This window comes from Pantherophis guttatus, chromosome 3 (genome assembly GCF_059756535.1).
Source record: "Pantherophis guttatus breed Tessera chromosome 3, ASM5975653v1, whole genome shotgun sequence".
NCBI classification, from domain to species: Eukaryota; Metazoa; Chordata; class Lepidosauria; order Squamata; family Colubridae; genus Pantherophis; species Pantherophis guttatus.
Genome location: NC_142065.1, coordinates 10,376,012 through 10,402,564, shown reverse-complemented (window position 1 = coordinate 10,402,564; position 26,553 = coordinate 10,376,012). Strand labels below are relative to the sequence as shown.

General features: G+C 43.9%; 1 long non-coding RNA gene across 1 annotated transcript; it reads right to left on the bottom strand.

Annotated features, from left to right (window-relative positions):
• Positions 1 to 7,805: 7,805 nt before the first annotated feature.
• LOC148114492 (uncharacterized) lies at positions 7,806 to 23,860 on the bottom strand. The gene is made up of 2 exons (XR_015732953.1): positions 23,336 to 23,860; positions 7,806 to 10,756 (listed from the first exon to the last, which is right to left on the bottom strand). It is a non-coding gene; the product is annotated as an uncharacterized LOC148114492 (long non-coding RNA).
• Positions 23,861 to 26,553: the final 2,693 nt, after the last annotated feature.

The window sequence follows — 26,553 nt, the reverse complement described above, 5'->3', positions numbered from 1 at the left end:
CAATCCATCCTGTATATTTATTTACTCGCAACTCTTTCTAATGTTTTATAAATAACTCAAGGTGGTGAATATTCCTTCCTCATCCTATTTTCCTCATAACAACAATCCTGTGAGGCATGTTGAGCTGAGAGAGAGCGACTGGCCCAAAGTCACCTAGCAGCTTTGATGCCTAAAGTGGGACTAGAACTCACAGTCTCCTGGCAATTGTCTATGGAGATTCTCAGTCATCCAGGACATGATTGTCCCAATGTTCTTTTTCAAGAAGCAACTGGACTTTCCGGTTTTTCTTGGAAGACATTTCACTTCTCATCCAAGAAGCTTCTTCAACTGCCAGTCTGCTGGCAATTGGACTAAAGTCACCCATCTGGCTTTCATGCCTACGGTAGAACTAGAACTCACAGTCTCCTGTTGATTGGCCCAAATTTACCCAGCCAGCTTTCATGTCTAAAGTGAGACTAGAATTCAGTTTTCTGTTTTCTAGCCTTGTGCTTTAACTACTAGCCCAAAATTGGCAGCTGGATATGAATGTCTTCATAAATACAGTAAAAATGAACTTAGCTTTTTCAGGAAATTCACATGTGGGAGATGCAAATTGGAAGAATGAATCCCATCCCTAAAAACATAGGAGCCGTCCAATAGTTTCAGCTTCTGATGTTTTTCCTAGCAGCAGGAAGGCATCCATGAATAAAAGTGGGAGGAAGAGGAGGGGGGAGGAGGAGGAGGAGGAGGAGGGGAAGAGGAAGAAGAAGAGGAGGAGGAGGAGGAAGAAGAAGGAGGAGAAGGAGAAAGAGGAGAAGGACAAGGAGGAGGAGGAGGAGGAGAAGGACAAGGACAAGCAGGAGGAGAAGGACAAGGACAAGGACGAGGAGAAGGAGGAGAAGGAGAAGGACGAGGAGGAGGAGGAGGAGGAGAAGAAGAAGGACAAGGAGAAGGACAAGGACAAGGAGGAGGAGGAGGAGGAGGAGAAGAAGGACGAGGACAAGGAGGAGGAGGAGAAGGAGGAGGAGGAGGAGGAGAAAGACAAGGAGGAGGAGAAGGAGAAGAAGGATGAGGAGAAGGAGGAGAAGGACAAGGAGGAGGAGAAGGCCAAGGAGGAGGAGGAGGAGGAGGAGAAGGAGGAGGAGGAGGAGGAGGAGGAGGAGGAGGAGGAGGAGGAGGAGAAGGACAAGGAGGAGAAGGAGGAGGAGAAGAAGGAGGAGGAGGAGGAGAAGGACAAAGAGGAGAAGGACAAGGACAAGGAGGAGGAGGAGGAGAAGGATGAGGAGGAGGAGGAGGAGGAGAAGGAGGAGGAGGAGAAGGAGAAGGAGAAGGAGAAGAAGCAGGAGAAGAAGTAGGAGAAGAAGAAGATTTAATATAAACCATATACTTGGAAATGCTACAATCTTGCAGAGACAGAAAATGCTTGCTCTAGGAAGAAAACCAGCCAAGATTTTTAAATCACAGGTAACTACATTTGATCTTAGCCAAAAGGCTGAGCTGGCATCCAAGCAGCATTTTAGCAGTTCTTTGATAAATGGAGCTAGCTCTGTTCTTCTTTTTTTTTAAAAAAAAAAAAGCAAAAGCAAAAAAGCAAAACAAAAACTACCCAGCACACTGAACCTCACACTCCCTGATTTCTCATTTGCATAAACATAAAGAAATTTGCAGACTCTTTACAAGCCCATGACAATAATCAACCTTTTCCCAACTCAATTCTTTGTTCCCATCAGGTTTCTGGATCAGTTAGAATCATGTCATAAACATATGATTTCCCATGGGAGGCCTCTCCTTTTACTCTGTCAATTGCCTTAATTAATCCAGTGTTTCAGAACATAACAGAATAAACAGAGTCGGAAGGGACCTTGGAGGTCTTCTAGTCTCCTGCTAAAGCAGACAATTACCATTCCTGACAAATGCTTCTTCTATCTCTTCTTTAAAATCTCCAGTGTTGAAACATCCACAAGTTGTGGAGGCAAAACGGTTCCACTGATAAATTGTTCTATCTGTCAGGAAATTTCTCTTTCCTTCTAAGTTGCTTTCAGGGGTAAAATGCACTTGCCATTTTTTTGGAGTATAAGATTCACCGGATTATAAAACGCATCTTCCTTTTTTGGTAAGGAAAACAAGAAAAAGAAATTTGCCTCTGCCTCCCAGCAATTTTGCCTCATTGCAGCAAACAGCAAACAGCCTGCTTTACTTTCATTTTCATTTTCAGCATAGCTTGATTAGCACAAGGAGAAAAAAAATCTGTTCCAGCAATTTACCTCCTTGCAGCAAGCAGCAGAGGCCAGTGCAAAACAGCTGAGAGCAAAACAGCTGAGAGTCGGGAGGCCAATCCAATCAACTTGTGCCAATTAGGTTGTGCTGAAGCAGAAAGGAGCTGTTTCTTCTTGCTGCTTGCTGCAAGGAGTAACTGCTGGGAGGCAGAGGCCAAAGGGTGGGGGCCAATGGGTGGGCAGGGCTACATTCGGTGTATAAGACGCACCTAAATTTTCACCCCATTTTAGGGGGGGAAAGATGTGTCTTATATTCCAAAAAATACGGTACCTTCGCTACTGGATGGCAAATGTGGCGTGTGCATGCACGCATTTGCTACGCTTGTATGCGCCTCCTCCATGCATGCACAGAACCTTCTGCACATATGCAGAGAGTAAAAAATGGGACATGATGACATCCAGGCAGGTGGATAGATCCAGCTGAATTTCACCACTGGTTGCTTCTCCCCTTGATTCGTTTTGGCCCCCTCTTCTTTGTGGCAGCCCCTCAAATATTGGAAGACTGCTCTCATGTCACCCCTCATCCTTCTTTTCATTAAACTAGACATACCCAATTCTTGAAACTATTCTTGTCGGAATTCATTGTTGGAATGTATTTCTATGCAACAACTACAGTAGTATGCAGCCAGTAGATGGTCAAATTTACAAATCTGGATCTATGCTATATACTCTATACTCTTTTGTTCTGAGTAGAGTTTCCTGTTTCCTCTTATAGTTCTATAGTTGAGCAGTAAAGCACATGGTGACTGTACTCTTTGTTTGCTCTGTGTGGTGCTTTATATAAACAGAATTTCTAATAATTCTTCGTATGTTTTAGTCGCCAGTTCTCATTTTGTCCTATCAATTTTAAAAGATAAATTAGCACTCTTTGTAAGACACAACTGGAAAGACATTAAAGTCCATGGAATACTGGTGCTCTCTAAACTTGGTTGTTTTGTTGCAGATGTTTCATTACCAAAATAGGTAACATCACCATATACTTAGTGATGTCCAGGGAGACCTTTAAATCTTGGGGTTGTGTCAGGCCCAGCCTAAGAATGATACAGAACAATCCATCCAAAGTTCAGTTCTTATAGACAGAGGAAACCTTTACTGAGGGGTCCTTCGTGTTCTCCGAGCTTGGCAGTTTTCTTACAGACATTTCACTACCCAACTAGATAACATCATCAGTGCCAGAAGATAATGATGTCACCCAGTTTGGTAATAAAATGTCTGCAAGAAAACCACCAAGCTCAGACATCACCAAGGTCTGCATAGACACTCCATAGTCGCCCTCCTCCTCCTCCTCCTCCTCCCAACAGACACCTCTCCCTCCTAGCACTGATGATGTTATCTAATTGAATAATGAAACATCTGCAAGAAAACAGCCAAACTCAGAGATCACCAAGGACTCCATAGTCACCCTCCTCCTCCTCCTCCTCCCCCCACCCCAACAGACACCTCTCCCTTCTAGCACTGATGATGTTATCTAGTTGGGTAATGGAACATCTGCAAGAAATAGAATAGAATAGAATTTTTTATTGGCCAAGTGTGATTGGACACACAAGGAATTTGTCCTGGTGCCTATGGTCTTGGTGCACACAAAATAAAAGATACGTTCATCAAGAATCATAAGGTACAACACTTAATGATAGTCATAGGTTACAAATAAGCAATCAGGAAACAATATCAATATAAATCGTAAGGCTACCAGCAACAAGGTTACAGTCATACAGTCAAAAGTGGGAGGAGATGGGTGATAGGAACGATGAGAAGATTAATAGTAGTGCAGACTTAGTAAATACTTTGACAGTGTTGAAGGAATTATTTGTTTAGCAGAGTGATGGCGTTGGGGAAAAAACTGTCCTTGTGTCTAGTTGTTCTGGTGTGCAGGGCTCTATAGCGTCGTTTTGAGGGTAGGAGTTGAAACAGTTTATGTCCAGGATGCGAGGGGTCTGTAAATATTTTCACAGCCCTCTTTTTGACTCGTGCAGTATACAGGTCCTCAATGGAAGGCAGGCTGGTAGCCATTGTTTTTTCTTCAGTTCTAATTATCCTCTGAAGTCTGTGTCTGTCTTCTTGGGTTGCAGAACCAAACCAGACAGTTATAGAGGTGCAGATGACAGACTCAATAATTCCTCTGTAGAACTGGATCAGCAGCTCCTTGGGCAGTTTGAGCTTTCTGAGTTGGCGCAGAAAGAACATTCTTTGTTCAACCAAACTTAGAGATCACCAAGGACTCCATAGTCACTCTCCTCCTCCTCCTCCTCCTCCTGCTCCTCCTCCTCCTCCTCCTCCTCCTCCCCCTCCTCCTCTCAACAGACACCTTTCCCTTCTAGCACTGATGCTGTTACCTAGTTGGGTAATGAAACATCTGCAAGAAAACAACCAAACTCAGAGATCACCAAGGACCCCACAGTTCACCCCAAGCTACAAATATTCTCTTCCATCGGTACATTTAAGTCTATTTGTGATGTGCCCTACAAAATCAAATCCCCTTGAGTTTTATTCATGTAGAAAACTTTTAAAAGAAACTTAAGGGCAGACCCGGAGAGGTTTCATGCTACAAAAATATCCTCTTTTACTTACGAAGCTGGTGAATTCCAAGCACAACACTTATAACTAAGGGTTGTCAAAACTGCATTGCAATTTCTCAGAAGATTTCTCTTGTTTGGCGCCAGAAGCCGTTTTCATTTTTCAACTTTGTCCTCAGGGTCCTTGAGGTTCTTTTCAAATTTCTCTTGATATTTTCCTGAGGTTTCTTTATTCCTGGAGGTGACAGACGGACTTCTGCACTTTGGTGCATCTGCCTGAGAAGAGTCCCCATCTGCATGCAGTTTTTAAGACTTCCCTGTCTTAAAATGTAGACGTTCCTCAGCAAATGATCCTTCAGGATTTAATGGTCAACCAGGTGGGTCAGAGAGAGAGAGGTTGTCCAGTAAAAGATAAATGCCATATCCAGCTGATATGCTGCCATATCCAAAGCAGTAAAAACTACACAGATTACACAACCTTTTTTTTAATGCTCGGGTAGAGTAATAGAGTCTTGAAACAGTAAGGGGAATTTTCTGTTGCTGTAATTAGTTCATTAAGAAAATGAGGGATTCCTGATTTTCTCCCAAACTGGACTATGTTGCTGTTTATGAAAGAAACTGCCAATTGCCTTCTATCCTTTGATAGGTTTTGATAGTGCTTATTTGTACATTGATGAAATGTATTATTCACAGGAATAGTGAAACCGTTTTTTGTTTTGTTGTTGTTGTTGTTTACTCTGAGGTGAATTCTCAGAGCTCTATTATTTCTCTTTCTAGCCGAAAAATAGCAAAATGATGAAATGGTGTTATCCTCCTTTCCTCATATTTTCTTCCCCTTCCCCTCCTTCCTCCTTCCTTTCTTCTTTCTCATACCTCTCTCCTTCCTTCCTTCCTTCCTTCCTTCCTTCCTTCCTTCCTTCCTTCCTTCCCCATCTCCGTCCTTCCCTCCTTCCTTTTCTCCCCCTTCCTTCTCTTCCTTTCCTTTCTTTTCCTCCAAGGTCCCTTCCAACTCTCTTATTCTGTTAAATCTAAGATCATATGGAGGCAGTACTTTCAAAGCCCCGCTTCCAATCATGTTTAAATTGTAAATGTAGTTTTACGTGTGCTGAATAAAACACGAGGATGTGTCAAAAAGGAAAGGAAGAAAAAAGATACTTTAGCACTGACAAGAGTGTTGCCAACTGAAGATAAGTGAAATCTAATTATGCAGAAGGCTGGTGAGAATATCCAATGACTAAAATGGATTAAGTTTGAAGCTCTTGTTAAAAATCAGTGCAATTGCAATTGTAGCTTTAATATCCTGTTTGGGAAGATACCCCTGTGCTTAAATTGGGAGAATTTGCTTCCCCCTTGCTCTGATCTGAGATGCTGCTTGAGGGCTAAACCTAATTAAGAGGACGAACAACTCTTGATAAGGAAGAAAAATAAATTTATCATGTAGCCTGCAAATATGTTAAGGAGGCCCTTAGCAAAAGGCTGCTGTGATAGTCATCATTTAAGCTTCTTCTTCTTATAAAAAAAAGAACAGTAATATTAAAGGATTGCAATGGATGGCTGTGAAAGTTGGACCATAAGGAAGGCTGAGAAGGCCAAAGAATGGAGGCCTTTGAACTCTGCTGCTGGAGAAGACTGCTGCGAGTCCCTTGGACTGCAAGGCGATCCAACCGGTCAGTCCTAGAGGAGATCAACCTTGACTGCTCTTTAGAAGGCCAGATCCTGAAGAGGAAACTCAAATACTTGGGCCACCTAATGAGAAGGAAGGACTCACTGGAGAAGAGCCTAATGCTGGGAAAGATTTAGGGCAAAAGAAGAAGGGGACGGCTGAGAACGAGGTGGCTGGATGGAGTCACTGAAGCAGTAGGTGTGAGCTTAAATAGACTCCAGAGGATGGTAGACGACAGGAAGGCCTGGAGGAACACTCTAACACTAGCTTAATGGGAAATTTCTTCAACAGACTCTATCTTTTCAAGTTGAGTTGAGGCACTGATTTGGCGAGTCAAGAAGAAATAAATTAAAATTAAAAGGCTACCTGTGTAACGGCTGAAAAGTAAACTATATAGGCAAAACCACCTTAGGCCCAAATCCAAAACCCTGTGACAACATCCCAAAGGTGCTTTTTTTCAAGAGGCAACTGGACTTTCTGGTTTTTCTCTGAAGACATTTCGCTTCTCATCCAAGAAGCTTCTTCAGCTCTTGAAGCTTTCTTGGCGCTTTCCTGGAGCTGAAGAAACTTCTTGGATGAGAAGCGAAACGTCTTCAAAGAAAAACCAGAAAGTCCAGTTGCCTCTTGAAAAAATGCACCTTTGGGACAACCATGACCTGGATGACTGAGAATCTCCATAGACCTGTGATGACATGTTTTGATTTGGAGTTTCGATTTGAAGCTCACGTAGTCAAATCTCTGAAACTGATATTTCTAACTCACTCGGTGATTTGTAATGAACCAGTCTGGTCTAATGGTTAAGGTACCAGGCTGGAAACCAGGAAACTGAGAGTTATAGTCCTCTGTTAGGCGTGAAGGCCAGCTGGGTGACTTTGGGCCAATCACCAGGAGACTGTGAGTTCTAGTCCCACCTAAAGATATGAAAGTCAGTTCGATGACTTTGGGCCAATCACCAGGAGACTGTGAGTTCTAGTCCCACCTTAGATATGAAAGTCAGTTGGATGGTTTTGAGCCAATCACCAGGAGTCTGTGAGTTCTAGTCCCACCTAAAGATATGAAAGCCAGTTGGATGACTTTGGGCCAATCACCAGGAGACTGTGAATTCTAGTCCCAGTTTAGGCATGAGAGCCTGATGGGTGACTTTGAGCCAATTACTCTCTCTCAGCCTAACCTACCTCACAGAGTTGTTGTTGTGGGAAAAATATCAGGATGAAAGTGTGCTAGATAGGTTAGCTGCCTTGAATTCTTTATAAAAATAATAAAGGCAGGATATAGAATGGAATGGAATGGAATGGAATGGAATAGAATAGAATAGAATAGAATAGAACAGAACAGAACAGAACAGAACAGAACAGAACAGAACAGAACAGAACAGAATAGAATAGAATTCTTTATTGGCCAAGTGTGATTGGACACACAAGGAATTTGTCTTTGGTGCATTTGCTCTCAGTGTACATAAAAAGACAAGATACATTCATCAAGAATCATAAGGTTCAACACTTAATGATAGTCATAGGGAACAAATAAGCAATCAAATCATATTAGGAAACAGTCAACATAAATCGTAAGGATACCAGCAACAATATATGAATAAAATGAATAAATAAATCTCCACAGAATACTTCTCAGAAATAATTTGTTATGCTGGTGTCATACGTTGCAAAGTCGCAGCTGGTCCCATATATGGGTGGGGAAGAGAATAGATCTCAAGCCAGGATTTTTTGTAGGGCAAATGCCAGCACAACCCTAGAAGTGTATTTTTCTCTCTCTGTTACAGACGATAATTAGATTTCATTGCCATAACTCTGTGTGATATCTAAATGTTAATTTAAAGTTTCATGCTGTGATTTTGGGGTTCATTTGATACCATGATCTGTACGTGGCATCAAAGCAGCAACAGGCAGTTGGCTTCTGGCATAGAATTAATAAACCAAGGAGAGCTCATTGTGTATTGAGAGTGTGTAATAATTCTTATTGTAGCACAAACGCACACACACGTCATAGTCACATGGCTGCATTTCTGGCTTTTGGAAACTCGCTCATCGTTATGATTTATGATATTTGTTTTGCCAGAAAATGGCTTTTTCGGTGGGCTTCCGGCAAGAAACACCCATAAGAATGCATCAACTCACTCTCTACTTGGAAACCCCTTCTGGACTTTGTGCTTGAGGTGGAAAAAAAATGAAACTTTGATTTTGGGTTTTACTGATTATATCAGGGGTTTCCAGCCCACGGGGTGCTTAGATCTGGCCCGCAGGGCCACCCTGGAAACAGTGAAGGACCAGCCTGTGGTGCCTCTGCCAGCGAAAACGGAGCCCGGGAGGGCCGCACACAACCCTCCCAGGCTCCATTTTCGGCCGCGACAGCCTCCTGCGGGAAGGGTGAAACAGATTATCTGGACCATTTTCAGTCTGACCTCAGGCCTGGCTACAACACGGAAACTGCTTTGGTCACACTGATGGATGATCTCTGGCAAGCCCAAGATGGGGTCATTCCTCCATCTTGGTGCTACTTGACCTCTCAGCGGCTTTCGATACCATTGACCATGGTATCCTTCTGGGACGACTAAGGGAGTTGGGAGTGGGAGGCACCATGTTACAGTGGTTCTCCTCCTATCTTTCTGGTCAGTCACAGTTGGTGTTGGTAGGAGGACAGAGGTCGGCCCCTAGGCCCCTCGTTTGCGGGGTGCCTCAGGGCTCGGTCCTCTCTCTCCTCCTATTTAACATCTACATGAAGCCGCTGGGTGAGATCATCCGATGATACGGGGTGAGATATCAGCAATACGCTGATGATACCCAGCTGTATATCTCTACCCCGCATCAATTCAGTGATGCAGTGGATGTGATGTGCTGGTGCCTGGAGGCTGTGAGGGTCTGGATGGGAGTCAACAGGCTCAGACTTAACCCAGACAAGACTGAGTGGCTGTGGGTATTGCCTCCTAAAGACTATGTTGATTGTCCATCTTTGGTTCTGGGGGGGGGGAATTGTCCCCCTCAGAATGGGCTCGCAATTTGGGTGTCCTCCTAGACTCACAGCTAAGATTAGAGCAACATCTGTCAGGTGTGGCTAGGGGGACCTTTGCACAAGTTCACCTGGTGCACCAATTGCGACCCTACTTGGATCGGGAGGCTCTCCTCACAGTCACTCATGCCCTTGTCACCTCATGGTTAGATTATTGCAACTCGCTCTACATGGGGCTACCTTTGAAAAGTGTTCGGAGACTACAGTTGGTCCAGAATGCAGCAGCGCAAGCTATCGTGGGTGCACCTGGATACACCCACATTACACCAATTCTCCGCAAGCTGCACTGGCTCCCTATTGGTCTCCGGGCACAATTCAAGGTGTTGGTTATTATCTTTAAAGCCCTACATGGCTCAGGGCCAGGTTATTTTCGAGACTGCCTTCTACCACATAGCTCCCAGCGACCGGTAAGATCCCACAGAGTTGGTCTCCTCCGGGTCCCGTCAGCTAAACAACGTCGGCTGGCGGGCCTGCGGGGGAGGGCCTTCTCTGTGGCTGCCCCAGCTCTCTGGAACCAGTTACCTCCTGAGGTCCGGACCATCCCCACCCTATTGGCCTTCCAAAAAGCGGTGAAGACCTGGCTTTTCCAGCAGGCCTGGGGCTGTTGATCTCACTGTTGCGATCTTGTGAGATCCGGCCATGAATGGTGTGAATGGGTTTTAATATTTTAATTTTAAATGTTTTTAATAATGGTTTTTTAAATGCATTGTAAGCCACCCTGAGTCTCCGGAGAAAGGTGGCATATAAATTGAACTAACTAACTAACTAACTAACTAACTAACTAACTAACTAACTAACTAACTAAATAAGACTTTGTTATTGGAATATTCCTGGACTATTGTTTTACTATCTACTGCTTTATCTGTGTATGACCTGGACTGTTTATTGGACTGTGCCTTATTACTATTTTTCCTGAAAGTAAACACAACTCAGTGTATCTCTGTGTTAGCTGTGTTATTTCGCAACTGCTCTCAATCACTTTCATGTGCACACCCTTGCTACTCAAGGGTTGCTCTGCGAATTCCTCAACACGAGGAACACCTGTAAAGAAAACCAGAGCTGGAGAAATTCTTAATAAAATCCAGTGACAGTGTCTTTTCCGGAGGCAGCTGCGTGCTAGGAATATCTGAGCTGCATTAGGTTGGTAGCTTAGCGAAGGTTTTATTTTTATTTGTTCTGTGGTGACATCTCATTTAAAACTCCAGGAGACCATCCATCACTTTCACAAAATCACAATCAGCAGGAGCCAACCCTGAGGAACAGTAAGAGCAGCACACGGTGAGTTCTTCTACGTTGACGGCAATCTGGAAAAAAAATCAGAAAAGTGCTTAAGAAACATTCAGCCTCTTCGATATGGCCCAGCTAGCACCTATCAAGCCAGCTACTGTCACTGTAAGTCTTATCTCACTGTGCCTTAAAAGAAAACAACAAAGCAAAGAAAACAACAAAGCTACAGGCATTGCTTTAAAAAAACCAAGAAGACTTTAAAGCAGCATGTGGAAACTTCTTATCAACTACTGTTCTGCCCCAGCTATGGACCCCAAAGAACGCAACACATACAAAGTTCGTTCAAACTTTAGTTTACTGAATAAATCAATCTTTTACAACAACGGCTGTTAATTAATTGCATTAACAGCTGCCAAGAATTCAAAGAATAATAACTGAAAGCTTACTATGGTTGGCAGAATGCCCAAAAGTAATTTGCAGGAAGCTGATAAGATAAGCAAGACAAGACACGAAGGTATGTGAACGAAGTTGTTCCCTGCAAATTGCTTCAGTCGGCATTCCTCCTTAAATAGGCTAAAGGAGTGGCCAATTAGCCCCAAGCCTTACTCTCGAGGAGACCTCCTCCTGAGGAGCCACTCCTGCCTTTGGCAGCTCTCCGTGCCTGTGCATCAAGAAGAGGCTCCTCCTCTTCTTCCTCTTCACTTAAGGGAGCTTCTGGTGGTTCTGAAGGCCCTGGCTGAATCCCCACCTCTGGCACCACATGTTCTCCAGTCTCCTCATTGTCCGACTTGAGTGCCAGCTGCACAGGCTGCTGGCGCAGCACCACACCAGCCTCCTCGCTGTCTGAATCAGCTACTAGTTGCACAGGCCGCATATGGGCCACAACAACTACAGGGGTTGCATGTCAAAAGGGTAGAGCTTCTTCTCTACCATCATGGGCACCATCTTGACTTTTCTGACCTCCCCACGGTGGGCACCTCCAAGTGGGTCCCCTCCTTGCAGTTGCCAATTGGGATTATCATGCTTGTTTTTCCTCCATGGGATAGGGAAGTTTTACGAAGGCGGTAGGATGTTTAGCTTAACGAAGAAATGTATAATAGTGTTTCTCTTAAGAAAGAGAAATATAAAATGGGTATGATTCCAGTGGTGGGTTTCTAATTTTTAAACTACTGGTTTTGTGGGCGTGGCTTGGTGGGCATGTGACTGGGTGGGCATGGCCAACTCAGTGTCACTCATGTCAAGGGGCATGTCGCCTCACCTGGCCTCTTGTGACCATGGGGATGCTGCAGTGGTCATAAGTGTGAAAAACAGTTACACCGGTAGAATTCCTCCTTGATAGTTCCTTGATTAGTGTATTGTTTTCTGCATGATTGTTTGTCTGGTGCTAATCCCTGCTTATCTACACATGGGCAGCTGTAGGGAGTGTGTTCTCATCGTTTTGTTTCCTTCCTAGGTTTCTTATTATATTTGCCCCAAACTGGTATTTACTTCCAGTTTTCATCCAAAATGCCCTATAGCAAACACTGGGTTCACTTAACAACCATAGTAATTTGCTTAATGACTACCACAATAAAAAGGCTGTGAAATCAGTTTGGTCACATGAGTGACTGTCACGACATATGACCATAAAGGGCTGGCTCCATTACATAAATTGAGGACTAGCAGTATAGGCATCACTGGCTATTTATATACAGTAATTTGCTCACCCAGCTTGGGTGAGGGTGCGATTCCCTCCTTGATAGTTCCTTGATTAGTGTATTGTTTTCTGCCTAGTTGTTTGTCTGGTGCTAATCCCTGCTTATCTGCACATGGGCGGCTGGAGGGAATGTGTTCTCATCTTTTTGTTTCCTTCCTACGTTTCTGATTGTCTCTTTTGAATGATGTTTAAATATAGTTTATCTCCATGAGTTAAAACAATACCTTAATCAAGGAACCACCAAGAAGGAACTTACACCCCCACCAAAATTAGGAGGGGAAACTACTATATATAAACAGGCAGCATTGATGATGCTACCTAGTTATGTAATGTTACACAATCTCCTATCCTTCCCATTCTGAAAAAAAGTTCAACAAGATAAGTTATTTATGAGGTCCTTGTTGGAGATTGTGTGATCTCTTTGCACTAGTGAGTTGTTTAGATCTCCAAGGAATACAGATAGCTAAGGGAAGGATCTTCACTGATTGCCCAATCTTTTTTTCATTAGGCAGTTCTTCAATTAAAAGAGTTTCAGTAGAAGAGAATATCTGTAGCTCATGGTTCAACTACAAGGTCAAAAGGCGCTCTCTAATCTTAGTTGTTTTCCTGCAGACATTTCATTACCAGACTAGGTAACCTCATCATTGCTAGAAAGAAGGGGGTTTGCTCTCATTCTATATTCTAGTACAGTGATGGCTAATGTTTTTGCTGCCACGGGCCACCAGAGCCTTGGTGGCGCAGCAGACTAAAGTGCTTTTAAGTAGCACCAGCTGCCTGCAATTACTGCAAGTTCAAATCTCACCAGGCTCAAGGTTGACTCAGCCTTCCATCCTTTCGAGGTAGGTAAAATGAGGACCCGGATTGTGGGGGCAATAAGCTGACTTTGTATAAAAAAAGAACACCGCTTAGGGTGGGGTCGAAAGCCCTACTAAGCAGGTATATACAAAAGTATGAAGGCTATTGCTTAACGCATTGTAAGCCGCCCTGAGTCTCCGGAGAAGGGTGGCATATAAATCGAATAAATAAATAAATAAATAAATAAATAAATAAATAAATAAATAAATAAATAAATAAATAAAAGCGGGGGTTGCGTGGGAGGGGGTTGCGCATGTGCGTGCCCACACCCATAATTCAGTGCGCCCTGCCCCCGTGCTTGTGCATGCGACCCCTCCGCGCTCCCCCTGCTTTTGGCATACGACGGCACAGTGGGCCCAGTAGGCCCATTTTTCACCCTCCCCAGGCTCCAGGTGCTTTCTTGGAGCCTAGGGAGGATGAAAACGGCCTTCCCCACGGCACTGGAGGCTAGAAACAGCCTATTTCCTGACTTCCGGTGGGCCCGGAAGGTCTGAAAATCAGCTGGTCAGCGCGTGCATGCATGCCGGAGTTGACCTAGGGCAACACTCGCATGGCCACCGATATGGTTCCGCGTGCCACCTGTGGCACGCGTGCCATAGGTTCGCCATCACGGTTCTAGTGATTTAAGCCGTTAGTATTGGTGGAAATGGTCTTTGTGGTTCCTTAATTGGTTTGTTGTTTGCTTCCTGGTTGTTACTATAATGTTAATCTTGGTGTTAATTTCTGATCATCTTGGGTGTTGAATCCTGGTGAGGAGGTGTTTTGGGTTTCTTGTTTTTCTTTTTGGTTTTTTTATTGTCTCTTTTGAATGCTTATGTAAATGTTGCTTATCTCTATGTGCCTGTTGATGGCTGATTTGTCCGAGTACCAGGCTTCCAAGAATTCTCTAGCATTTTGCAACTTGGCTAGATCTAGGCTGCTCACAGTTTCCCAGCTGAAACTATGGTTAAGTCTCTCCATATGTTGTGCAATTAAAAAGTTTTCATCATGTCTTCTGACTGCTGGTTGGTATTCATGAGTTAAATAAGTTTGTGTTTTAAGGATCAAAAGAATGTTTTCTACTACTCTCTGTCAACCCTGGAGCCATCTCTGAGCATCTTCAGGGTTGCCACAGTGAGTGTTGTGGCCCGCCAGCGGCCAGCAGAGCTGGCAGCAGATTTGGACAGTGAGGAGGTTGGGGAGGAATGTGGGTCACTCCTGGAGTCTGGGGAAGGCTTGGACGATGGCTCTGAGTCGGAGGCAGAGAGGGGGCCAAGGCCATCTGGTAGTTCTTTGCTGCCTCCCGAGTCCCCAGAGTCTGACATCAGTGAGGCAGAAGAACAGCGTGATCCTGTTCCCAGTGTGCACATGCACAGAGCTGCCAGGAGACAGAAATAATTAAGGAAACAGGGTCGACTTGGGAGTAAGGCTTGGAGATGATTGGCCCCTCCCATAAGACATAAAAGAGAAGCGAATGGGATGTGAGCTTTTGCAGGGAGCAATTAGTTCATCTGGCTGATTCAAGATTTTAAAATTCTGTTTGTGACTCTGTGCCGAGTTTGGCCTTGTCCTGCGTCTGGAAATTAGCTCTTTGGCAGCGTTCCACGTGAGATTGGTGGGTGTTGATAACCTTCCTCTGAAAGACTGTTTATCAAGCCTTGTGGACTGTAAATAAAAGTAATTTACAGCCGTGTGAATTAAAGAGGTTTGCCAGGACTAACTTTGTGCTGTTTAATTTCTAAGGAAGCCTAGGTCAGAACAGCGAGGCTGGCTGGCCCACTCACAGTCGCCGCTACCAATTCACCCAAACCAGCACGAACCAACTGAATACCACCTCTGGCTGCAGCCCTCTGCTGAGCCGTAGTCTGTTTGGAACCAGGCCGCGGAAGTGGTCAGCAAGAGCGCACACAGCTGTATTCGTGAAAGTGGCATGTGCATGCTCTCCAGGGGTGGGTTCTAATTTTTTTTACTACTGGTTCTGTGGGCGTGGCTTATTTTGTGGGCGTGGCTTGGTGGGGGTAATGTGACTGAATGGGTGTGGCCAACTTTTTTTTTTTACTTTTCAAAGCATTTTTTCTACAACCTTAAGAGATTGCAGAAAAAAATGCTTTTAGAAGCCTCTGACGACCAGGCAACTCAGCTGGGATCACCAGAGGCTTTTAAAGGCATTTTTTTCCCCTACAACCTCTTCGGCTGAAAAGGTTGTAGAAAAAATGCTTTTAAAAGCCTCTGACGATCCCAGCTGAGCTGCTCAATCATCAGAGGCTTTTTTTTTTAACTTTGAAAAGCATTTTTTCGGCCGAAGAGATTGTAGAAAAAATGCTTTTAAAAGTAAAAAAAAAAAAAGCCTCTGATGAGGTGGGCGGGGTAAGCGTGCGGCGACCGTGCCGGGGACCGGTTTGGGGGCATGGCCAGCCAATGTTATTACTGGTTCTCCAAACTACTACAAATTTTTACTACCGGTTCTTGTGAACTGGTGCGAACCGGGAGCAACCCACCACTGATGCTCTCTCCTCTCTCCTCCACTGCCATCGTCGTCTCCATCAATCTGCCAAGCCATAAAGGTTGGGGAACTCTGGCTTAGACCAAAACATGGCTTTACCTTTCCCTAATAAATCTATATTTTACATCAAATGTAATGAAGGTCTGGTAGTCTTCATTTGTAGCTCAGTTAACCATATACTCTGCCTCTGAAATGTTGGAAGAAAAATCCATCTGGTTCAGTTCCAATTCGGGAGAAAGGCACGGGAGACAAAATGGAGTCTGGAGGCTGATTGGAAAGAGGGTCCATTTATTGATGAAGCAGAAGCACATGGGTGGTTCTGGGCAGCTGACCACATGGGGTTGAGTGTGTGTGTGGGGGGGTGTATTTATACCTTCTCTTGGGCTTTGAACTTGAGCTTCCTGTTCCTGTGCAAGAACATGTATTCTATTGGCTGTTGTCAGACTCCCATGGTGCCATGTACAAATACTAGGTGTTTGTCTGAGCTATGTTTGGTTGAAGTTTGGTCTGCTGATGCAATGAAGGGGCTGTTGGGCAATTCCTATTAGAGCCGAGGGCTAATCCTACTTTTGTTCAAACCTTGCTGCAGAGAATTTTTCTCTTAAGTGCTGACATCTGCTGTGGACTATTAAGAAAGGTGGAGGCTGCTTTCTCCCTCTTAAAAAAACCATGTTTCTCCATTTCTCATCCAGGGAAATCTAAAATTCTGTCTTTTTAAAATATTTCTCAAAATATTTCAGTCTTCCAGGAAAGGGGGCGGGTGCTAGCTTTCTACAAAGAAAAAAAATGCATTTTACTTGTCACTATACTTTACTTCGGCTGCTATTTAATTACTTGATACTCTTTGTAACATTCTGCAGATCATCAGGAACATTCCTTTTAACAAGGGCTGCTGCTGAATTCAGACTTCCAGCAATCTTCCTTTGGGACTTTTACAGAAAGCGTAAAAAACAATCTGCTGGAGATGCAATTGTACAGCGGAAGATAAGACCTAGCCTATTTCAAAAACCACAGACTGCAGTGCTGATAGTTCAGAAACAAAGACCGGATCTTTTATTTATCCATCTCCCAATGCCTTCATTCGACCCTACTACCTCCCTTCATTTAATTGAAAGCTTTTGAGGTTAGGGGGGTGTTTGTGTCTTCGCTGACTCAAATTGTCAGCTTGCCTTGAGGCTGTCATTAGACAGAGGAAATGATCTCTGTTGGATAAAATACGCCTGCATGGATTTGTAAAAGGAACAGAGATGCACAGTTAATGATGTGGATCCATTTTCACTGTGAATATTTATTTATATTTATTTATTATATTGTTATCCTACTCGTATTACTTTATAAGTAACTCAAGGGGCAAACATACACCGTTCTCTTTCCTCCTCCTATTTTCCCCACAACAACCCTATCAGGTGGGTTGGGCTGGGGAGAAAGTGACTGTGTCAACTCGCAAAGCATCCCTGGCCTGCTCTCGAGTTGCCATAGGCAAGGGAGATGGGAAACTGATGAAGCAGTATGGCAGCCACAGACAGGAGCATATTCCAGACATATCTCTCTCAAGGCTGTCTCCCAGGGTTACCCATAGCGGCCGGAGGGGAGTGATCTCTACAACCCGTGAAATTGCTCCGTTGGCTAATGTGATTGATGACACACCCTGGGGGGGGAGGGGGAAAACAGGGTCATGATTGGGGCATAAATTAAGTGGGGGTCAAAGTTGGCTTCACCTGGAACATGCCGACATGAAGCTCCTAATAAATAACTGGATTTCTTTTGAAGCTTGACTCGTGATTTAATTAGGGCATCCTTTGGAACCCTGACAGCAAGCTAACTCTGGCTCAAAGTCACCCAGCTGGTTTTCATGCCTAAGGTGAGACTAGATCTCACAGTCTCCTGGTGATTGGCCCAAAGTCACCCAGTCAGCTTTCATGCCTAAAGTAGAACTAGAACTCACCCTCTCCTGATGGACCTCCACCTTAACCACTAGGCCAAACTGGATATAATTTTAAAGAGGGCATAGCTCTGTGAGAAGCCCCTCCCCCGCTAGAAGAATGAAATATTTTGAGGAATATTTTAAAAATGCAGAATATTATATTTCCTTAAATGAGAAATGGAGAAACATCTTTTTCTTTTTAGAATCAGGAAGCAGACCTAGTCTTTCTTAATAGCCCCAAGCAGATATTTTGTGCCTATTAAGAAAGATTGGAAGATTAAGAAAGAAAGCTGAAACTTGAGATTTTTCTATTAGGCATGATTAAAAAGAACATCCGAAATGACATGAAATATCTAATGCTTCATATAATCACGGCGGCTAGATTAGCGCTAGCACAATTTTGGAAAAGCGACCGACTGCCAACTGACCAGGAATTAATACAAAAAATATATACATGCGCAGAAATGGACAAACTAACTTTAGAGTTACAGGATAAGGAAGACTCAAAATATTATGCAATATGGAATAGATGGTACCAATGGATAAACCAGAGGAAAGGAAATGGGTAGAGGTGAAATTTAGAAGAAATTAATATAACTAAAAACAGCACTGTCAGAAGGATAGAATATGAAATATGTTAGTGTTTGCATATATGTACATATAATATACACAATATATGTATATAGAATAATGAAAATTAGTCAATAGGTGAAGTTTATGTACTGTATATGTAAATTTGTTTCTTGATTGAGAGAAACTTGTATGTTTTAAATGTTTTTTAATAATCAATAAAGTTTTGTTTTAATAAAAAAAAAGAAAAAGAAAGAAAGCCTATTCAGAAAACAGCCCCAGTCTCCCTGGCCCCAAGCAGAAACTGAGGAAGCCAACTTTTAGAAATGCAGATTTGGCAATCCATTCAAGGCAGGATATTTTGAAACAAATGCAGAATGGTAGGATTGGAACAAGCAGCCCCCTCACCCAAGATCCAACACAGGAGGAAAGTCATTTGGCACAATAGGAACTGTCCAACACCCTTTCAGAACAGAAGTCCCTTCATTGCACCACCCCTAGAACAATCCAAACTTCACCGGGGAAACTCAGATAAGCAACAAACAAAAGGCTGACAAAATTAGCTCAGACAAGTACCTAAGATTTGTATTTCCTCTTTTGCCTATAGAGCCAGCTAAGACCCTTACATACAGTAGTGGCCAAAATTGTGGAAACCTTTTGGGGAAAGTGTATTTTTGAGGTTTGATGGCTAATAACACCACTTTTGGGGGGGGGGGAGTTTCAAGATAATCCTATTCCACTGCTGGAATGGCTTGGGAATAGCTCAGACCTTAACCCAATTGAAAATCTATGGAACCGACTAAAGAAACTTGTTAGTCAGAAGCGACCCAGCAATAAAACCCAGTTAATAGAAGCCATCGTTCAATCTTGGTTTCACATGATGACAGCTGCAGAACTAAAAGACTTGGTTCCCTCCATGGGAAGATGTTGTAAGGCCGTCATTCATGCTAAAGGTTACCCAACTAAGGATTGACTGACATGGTGATCATTTTTGTACATCTCGTTTTTTCTACCTGCTTCACTTTTCTTCTTTATACTGTCACTGCTATTCTAAAAGCAAATCCTTCACAAAAGTTATTGCATTACATTCTTGATTAAATTATCTTTCCATTGATACATAGTTTTGTGGTACTACGCCAAAAAAAAAGTGGTGTTATTAGCTAGTTTTAGAAAATACACTTTTCCCAAAAGGTTTCCACAATTTTGGCCACTACTGTAACTCCTACATACCATATTTTTCTGACTATAAGACGCACCTTCTTCCCCCCCAAAAAGAGGGTGAAAATCTGGGTGCTTCTTATACTCCAAATGTAGCCCCACCCAGCTTCTCAAACAGAGGTTTCAGAGGCTGAAAAAAGCATCAGAAACAAAGCTTCAGAAAAGAAGCCCCCAAACAGAGCTTCAGAGGCTTTTTTTCTGAAGCTCTGTTTCAGAGGATTTCAGAGGCAGGAAAAAATGTTTTTTCTGAAACAGAGTTTCAGAAGTTTCAGAGGCAGAAAAAAAGGCAAAAAAAAAAAAAAAAAAGCAAGGCGCAGAGCTCACAACCAAGGAACCTGTTGCTAAAATTAACCTCTGGGAACAGCTGATTGGGGGTATTCCAGAAGGCTGATCCACCTGCCAATCAGTTTTTTTCTTATTTTCCTCCCCAAAAACTAAGATGTGTCTTATACTCCAGTGCGTCTTATACTCCGAAAAATACGGTAACCCCAATCTGAACAGCCAATGTTGTCAACAGACATGTTATTGCACAGGAACAGGAAGTTCAAATACAAAGCCCAAAGAAGGTATTAAAAAAAAAAAACCACTCTCAACTCCATTTTGTCAGCTGCACCAGAACCATAAACACTGGTGGATCTGTTCATTATTACACCAACTTTCCAATCATCTTCCATGTTTCCAGTGTTTTTCTCCCAGCTTGGAACTGAACCAGATGGATTTTTCTTCCAACAGCTCACTGTGACTTCCTCTCCAACAAGAAGCAGCAAGTTGTGAGTCCACAAGAACATATCATATTCCTCAGCACAGGAGTGGTCTTCTACAAAGAGTAGCAGGAAAAAAAGAGAGAGAGAAGCTATATTCCATATTAACTTGAATTCAGATAAAGCCCACCTAGTCCTTGCAAGAATAAGTTTAATCGTGTGGTAGTTTACTATTATTTATAGCAAAGAATGCAACAACCAACTTGCAAACTCTATCGTGAAATGAACATGATATAAAGGTAAAGGTAAAGGTTTCCCTCGCAGATATGTGCTAGTCGTTCCTGACTCTAGGGGGCGGTGCTCATCTTCGTTTCAAAGCCGAAGAGCCAGCGCTGTCCGAAGACATCTCCGTGATCATGTGGCCAGCATGACTCAACGCCAAAGGCGCACGGAACGCTGTTACCTTCCCACCAAAAGTGGTCCCTATTTTTCTACTTGCATTTTTTACATGCTTTCGAGCTGCTAGGTTAGCAGAAGCTGGGACAAGTAACGGGAGCTCACCCCGTTACGCGGGCTAGGGATTCTAACTGCTGAACTGCCGACCTTTTGATCGACAAGCTCAGCGACTTACCCACTAAGCCACCGCATCACTTGAACATGATATAGGAGGCAGAAATATAAATCTTATGCACAGTTAACCAGAACTAAGATCCAGTAATCTCAATTCTATGCACTTCTAACTCAGAGTCACAGTTTCCATTTGTGAAACACATTTAATTTTCAAGAAACTTTTAGAGAACTGAAATGAAAACCCTCTGGCTTTTTCTTACCATATCCAAGTCTTGCACAGCAATGTTACCGGTTCAGCTACTAGCTTGAGCTCCATCAAAGGAAAATCCAGCTTCTCTTTGATGTGTTTTCATCCTTCTCTTGCCCTCTCTGTACAAATCCGTTTGTCAACAATTTCAGGAAGCTGAAAACCTGGTTATTACTCTCTGGCAAAAGCAAAGAGATCCCAAACTGAGCTTGGTATTCTAGTAGAGGGGTTATACTGGATAAAAACTGGTTGAAAATGCCTTGGATTGTAAGAAGGGCATATCTATCAGATGAAGTAAAACCACAGTAACGTACAGAAGCTCAGACAGTGAAGCTAAAGTTGAAATATGTATACATATATTTTGGACAAATAATGCAACGGCAACTCAAAGGTGTTTTTTTCAAAAGGCAAGTGGACTTTTTTTTTCCAAGGAAAGGGGGAGGGAGAGGGGGGAGGGGGGAGGAGGAGGAGAAGGGGAGGAAGAAGAAGAAGAAGAAAACTTCTCACCCAAGAAGCTACATTGGCCATCATCTAATCTTAGCACAGATAAACCCACAAGTGGCCTCAAGAGCTCTCAGGAAGAGTGCTAATGACCAGATGACTGCAAAGAAACATGATCTTTCCATCACCACATCCAATCCTGTCAGAATTAATCCCCCCACAGCTCCCACCACCCTGCCAGAGCCGATGAAGCTTCTTGGATGAAAAGCAAAATACCTTCTTCCTCAAGGAAACAAAATCAGTCCAGTTGCCTTTTGAAAAACCACCTTTGAATCAACTGTGACCTGGATGACTGAGCATATCCACAGACAATGCAAAGGGAAAGTTTCAGCCTCAAAATCTCAAAACTCAACTGCGAAACTACTAGCGTCCTAGATCAGGCCAAATCCAAAAACTCTAGGGAACCCTGGAAACTTGGCATTCAATCAAATCAATCAACACTAGACACATAGAGATAAACCACATTTATACACCATTCAAAAGAGACAATAACAAATCTAGGAGGAAACAAAAAGATGAGAACACATTCCCTCCAGTTGCTCACATACAGATAAGCAGAGATTAGGACCAAACAAAGAGTCAGGCAGAAAGTAATATTTTAATTAAGGAACAACCAAGAAGAAAATTTCACTTTGACCCAAACTGGTAGGGCAAATGCCACACTTACTAGCACTGATGATCAATGGTGAAATGCTACTGGTTCGCACTGGTTCGGGTGAACCAGTAGTTTAAAATAAGCTACTGGTTCATCTGAACCGGTATTTCCAACGATCAGCTGGGCCGCGTTATTTATATTCGCTAGAAAGCAGGGAATCCTGCTTTCTAGCGAATCTAAATCACGCGGCACAGCTGTTTCCCCCCTCTCACTGTTTTACTTACCTTGTTAAGCCTCTTTTTTCTGCATGAAGCGCACATTTGGCACGCACTGTGCATGCATGCATTTGGCACGCTGTAGAGACCACACACACACAAAGGTTGAGGATGTATGTGGTAACTTTATTGTCTTACATAGTGACATTATATAGTTTGTTACGTTCAAGTTACAGCATACTTGGCAGAATATCATTGGCTCACAGAATCTTCCAGGTAACTTAAATCATAGGTTAATCATTACTGCTGGCTTAAGCACTAATATTTGGCTATAATTAAAATCTAACACACATCCCACTTCCTCTCCTCCTGTTCCTCTTGTTTACAGAATTAGAGTCTTATCTTCTAATGTAATTTCCTGGCGCTTACGTGCAAGTAACCTTCCTTATCTGAGGTTTGCCATCCAAGATAGGAAAATCCCTGCACATATGCAGATTGCAGATTCCTACAGCATGCACTGTGCATGCATGGGCAGCAAACCTGGGGCAATCCGCGGAGGATTTCAACACTGATGATGTTACCTAGTTGGGTAATGAAATGTCTGCAAGAAAACAGCCAAGCTCAGAGGGCATCAAGGACTCCACAATTCAACCCTGAGCTATTGAAAGGCAGAATCTTTAGAGAAGATGCAGATGTTTGGAAAAGTCAAAGACAAACAACAAGAGCCCAACAGAAGATAGGATAGCTTAGTGCTATCATTGATGACACAAGCTTGAAGATACAAGAAAACCAAAGAGCAGCCAATAAGATAATAAGACTTCTGGTATTCTCAAAGGTGCAGCTAGACTTTGTTTGGTTGGGTTTTTTGAAGACCTTTTCATCCAAGAACCTTCATCGGTTCTTCACCGGAAAAATCAAAGAAAGAAAAGTCCAGTTGTCTTTTGAAAAACCACCTTTGAGACAACCATGACCTGGATGACTGACAATCTCTATAGACACACTCCTTGTATGGACCATGGTGTCCATCATATCAGAAGAGCAATAGATGATTGAACAACAACAAATATGCTGTCATCGCTTACCCTAAAAAGTCTTGGAGGTCCAGCCATCTGTATTCTCTCTTCATGGTGCCAAACATTTTGTTCCCTGAAGATCTAAACTTTCTCATGTTCTGTGTAACATTTCAGAAGCTGATTTAAACATGTCAGGATGTCATTGGAGAGAAGACATCTGGTCAATATTTCTTGCTTCTGGGTTCCTTAATTGGGAACATTTCTTCTCATTCTACTTGTTTTCTTTTCCTTCCTCTCCTACGTCACTAAACATTTTCTCTAGCATTTCTCGGAAAATATCTGTGAACATCCTTGATTCCACTATGAAAGCTTATCTCTGGATAATGCAAGATGTCCTCTGCAAATTAATTTGACCAGGACTTGTTTTTCCTGTTTGAGAAAATATTTCTAAGAACCAAACATTTCTAAGAAGTGTGGGCTGTTTTTTTTTCCTTTTTATCCCAAAACTGTTATGAGCTGCAACACTGGAATTTTTGCCTGTGGTGTAGCGGTTTAGAAATGGCAACAGTCCATTAAAATTGTGGGGTGGGGAAGGAAAGATGGCATTCAAGGAGGTGGAGTCATCATGATGAGGAATGGATTCTTGGAACTAAAATTCCTTTTTTTAAAAAAGAGATGCCATTATATTTACCTTCATCCTGTTCAGAGCATGCCCTTATAAAATGGAGATAATAACAGAGCTGGAAGGGACCTTGGAAGTCTTCTAGTCCAACCCCCTGCTCAAGCAGGAGACCCTACGTGTGATGGTGAACCTATGGCACGTGTGCCTGAGATGGCACACAGAGCCCTCTCTGTGGGCACGCACGTCATCGCCAGCTGGTCTTTGCGCTAGCTGGAGCACCGGAACCCCAAAGACCAGCTGGCCAGTACGCATACGTGCACCGGCCACCTGATCTTCTGGTTTCTGGTGCTCTGGTCTACACGAAGACCAGCTGGCTGGTGGCGCACATGCACCCCAGCCAGCTGGTCTTCAGGGTTCCGGCGCTCCAGTGCACATGAAGACCAGCTGGCCGACATGCATTTGCACACTGGAAACCCAGAATATCAGGTGGCCGATGCACATGCAGCTGGTCTTCGGGGTTCCGGTGCTCCGGTGCAAAGAAAGACCAGCTGGCCAGCGTGCATGCGTGCGCTGGAAACCCAAACACTTCAGGGTTCCAGCGTTATAGTTTGACAATTCGGTACCAAAAAGGTTCACCACCACTGCCCTATACCCGTGATGGCGAACCTATGGCATGCATGCCACAGGTGGCATGCGGAGCCATATTAGTGGGCACGCCAGCTCAGCTCTGGGGCGCATGCGCGCACCAGCCAGCTGATTTTCGGGCCTTCTGGGCCCACCAGAAGTAGGGAAACAGGCTGTTTCCTGCCTCTGGAGGGCCTGGGGGGGTGGGGAAGGCCCGTTTTTCTTTCTTACCTGGCTCCAGATCCTCTCTGTGTATCTGGGAACGGCGAAAACAGCCTTTCCCACTCCCTTGGAGGCCTACGGAGGCTGAAAGGGCCCATTTCCCCACTCCCGGTGGGACAGGAAGTGATGTTTTTTCCTGTCCCCAGCCTCCAGAGACTCCTAGAGAGGCTCCTACAGACTCCTAGAGAGGCTCCTACAGACTCCTAGAGAGGTTCTGGAGGCTGGGGACAGCAAAAAATGTTACTTCCTGTCCCACCGGGAGTTGGGAAATGGGACCTTTCAGCCTCCGTAGGGCCTCCAAGGGAGTGGGAAAGGCTGTTTTCGACGTTCCCAGATACACAGAGAGGATCTGGAACCAGGTAAGAAAGAAAAATGGGCCTACCAGGCCATCCTGTGCCAGGAGCGGAGCGGAGGGGGGAGGGGATTGCGCACACATGTGTGTGGGCACATGCGCGCGTGACCCTCCCCTGCCCCCTCTCTCCTGGCATGCGATGGCAAAAAGGTTAGCCATCACTGCCCTATACCATTTCAGACAAATAGTTGTCCAATCTCTTCTTAAAAACCTCCAGTGATGGAGCACCCATAACATGCAATCTGTTCCACATGGATCTGCCCTTGAAGACCATCCAGAAGCAGCAACTGGTACAGAATGGATAGCACAACCAATTGTGGGTGTCCTGCACTTCACCCACATCTGACATGATTGATGTAAGGCTTAAGAATGACATGTGGAGTTGAGCAGCTTCTTCATTATTGCTCACCTACAGCCAGAATAAATGTTTTTTTCTGGTGGGACCGGTCTATCAGGGAGGAGCATACTGCTTCCACTTAATCTCTCCCCTGATATACCCGACAAAGCCAGGGGAGCCCATGGTTTAGAGACTAATACATCTACCTAATATGCAAGTAGCCCAGGTTCAAATCCCAGAAGGGCATAGTTAGCTGATGAGAGCGAAATAGTTTGAAATAGATCTATACTAGTCTCCCTTTATTTCTTTGTCGGTAAACATAATTTCTACAGACAGAATCTTACCAGAGTAAAGCACTATCTCTATAATTATAGGTATGTTCAGTGAATTGCTAGGAAGGGGCCACCTTAGCCCTCTTCTGCCTACCAGACATCCCAAGCTCTGTTGCCTCTTTGCCCTCTGAGAAAAGCCCCTTCCTCCTTGGACCCCAGACTACATTCTACTACACCGAGGTGGGTTTCAGCAGGTTCTGACCAGTTCTGCAGAACTGGTAGTGGAAATTTTGAGTAGTTTGGAGAACCAGTAAATACCACCTCTAACTGGCTCCACCCCCACCTATTCTCTGCCTCCCGAGTCCCAGCTGATCGGGACGAGATGGGGATTTTGCAGTAACCTTCCCCTGGAGTGGGGTGGGAATGGAGATTTTACAGTATCCTCCCCTGCCAAGCCCACCAAACCATGCCATGCCCACCAAGCCATGCCACACCTACCAAGCCACACCCACAGAACCAGTAGTAAAAAAAAATTGAATCCCACCACTGTACTACACCAAAGGTTTCCAAACTCCTGGAGTTCCCCAGAATTCCGGAGCATGACTGGCTGAGGAATTCTGGGAGTTGAAGTTCACAAGTCTTAAAGTTGCCAAGTTTGGAGACCCTTGCACTACACTATCAGAATATTCAGAAGATAGACGCTGACAGGCCTGGAAGCCATCTTTTGTATTAGGCCTTCAGACCTGCCACATTTACTACTGTGGGAAACTGAGAGGGGGGATTATATGGAGCTTAGGTGATATATAGTCATAATAACATTCCTTTCTCAAGAGGTCAAGGACATCTTGCATTGCACCT